Here is a 1,607-nt window from a genome sequence, read left to right as displayed (position 1 = left end):
GCTCACCGGTGGAGGACAGGAGGAGGGGGACGTGATCGGAGCCGATCCGGGTGATGGCCCGAAGGGAAGCCAAGGGGCATCAGAGGTCCCAATCTGGGGAAACTAGGACCCGGTCCAGGACGGACTGGGTCGGGGATGCCTGCCGGTTGGTCCAGGTGAACCTGGCACCAACCCTATCTATCTCGCGGAGACCAAGATCAGCAATGCAGTCATTAAACATTTGCATCCGTGCAAAGTTGACATGCTCATTGCTCTTGTCCTCAGCGAAGCGGAGGAGGTTAAAATCGCCCCCGACAACCACGGGGAGGGAAGTAGCCGAGACCTTCCGATGAAGCTCCTCGAGGAAGGCGGCCAACCTACTATGGTCGGCCGGGCCATAGACGATGATGACCTCCCACTTGAAGTTAAGAGCCCGTTCAAAAAGTTCCATGCTCACAAAGAACTGACCCCGATCCATACTACCCACCTCGAAGGTGGCATCCTTGACGCCTAAAAGGATGCCACCAGAGTGGCCGGCCATCCCACTAGAAGGGAGCCAGTGCCACGCAAAGAGGTGGGAGCTCAGCCGATCAAGCTCGGGCAAAGAGAAATCAATGCGCATGGTTTCCTGAATGGCGACAATGTCAATGTGTTCATCTCGCATGTACTCAATCAGTTGGCGGCGTCCCGGAGAGCACCGGTCATCTCTGCGCCCGTCCCGGAGTTCACGAAGCTCGCGGCGGAGTTCCTATTCGCGTCGGAGGGCATCCGGGGAGGGGCGGGGCATGCCGCGGCGGTTGTCGACGCACCGTTTGCGCCGCGCCTCTTCGTCGTCCCACTCGCGGGGCATGGCCCGAGTCGGCGAGGGGAGGGGAAGAGGCAGCGGTGCCGGGCGGCCGAGCGGGGGGAGGAGCTGGCACGAGCGGGGGAGCAGGAGGGGAGCCGGACGAGACAACGGTGGCGGCGGGGAGGGAGGATGCGGCGCGAGGGAGGCCTCGGGGCAGCCAAATGGCCGGTCGGGGCGAGGTGGGCCTAGGGCAGGTGGGAGGCCCCGCCACTAGAATCCGGCCCAGACCAGCAGGGCCTGGCGCATCTAACGCCACGGCCAGCCCGGCCGGGCAGCGGCCCAGCAGGCCACGGCCCAGGGGGTCGAGGACCGGGGAGCGGGGCGAGGCCGCGACCCGGAGGGTTTCCCCTCGACCGATGGGAGCCGCCGCCACCGGGGGCCAGACCGGGGCGCCTGAGGGAGCGGAGCGCGGAGAAACGGAGGAAGGAGGATCCAAATGCCCCAATGAATGGACGGAAGGGGGAAGCGCAGGCGATGGTGGCCGGAACAGCATCGGCGCGGCGAGCCGCCGGCGAGGCCGAGACTTGTGCGGGGACGGAGCCAGCCATCGGGCGGCACCAAGACGTCCGAGCCCAGCCGAGGTCGGAGCAGCCGGCCACCCCCAGGAGTGCCTGCAACGGCGACGGGCGTCGCCACCCCGCAAGGCGGCAGCTTGCGCCACGGCGGACCGGGCAGGGCTCTGCATCGGCGCCATCGACCGCGGCCGCCGCGAGCTGGCGGCAGAACCCCGCACGAGGGGGGCTGAGCCATCGGCCACGTCGGGCGGCGCAGCACGACGGGG

At 67.5% G+C, this 1,607-nt stretch overlaps 1 protein-coding gene across 3 annotated transcripts in view; it reads left to right on the top strand.

Annotated features, from left to right (window-relative positions):
* LOC119269075 (protein TSS-like) overlaps positions 1 to 1,607 on the top strand; it is a 26,220-nt gene that overhangs the window by 11,860 nt on the left and 12,753 nt on the right. The gene's annotated exons all lie outside the window — the stretch shown is intronic.

The sequence above is a fragment of the Triticum dicoccoides genome, chromosome 3A (assembly GCF_002162155.2).
Source record: "Triticum dicoccoides isolate Atlit2015 ecotype Zavitan chromosome 3A, WEW_v2.0, whole genome shotgun sequence".
NCBI classification, from domain to species: domain Eukaryota; kingdom Viridiplantae; phylum Streptophyta; class Magnoliopsida; order Poales; family Poaceae; genus Triticum; species Triticum dicoccoides.
The sequence above is the reverse complement of the archived record's forward strand: the minus strand, read 5'-3'. Positions and strand labels throughout refer to the sequence as shown.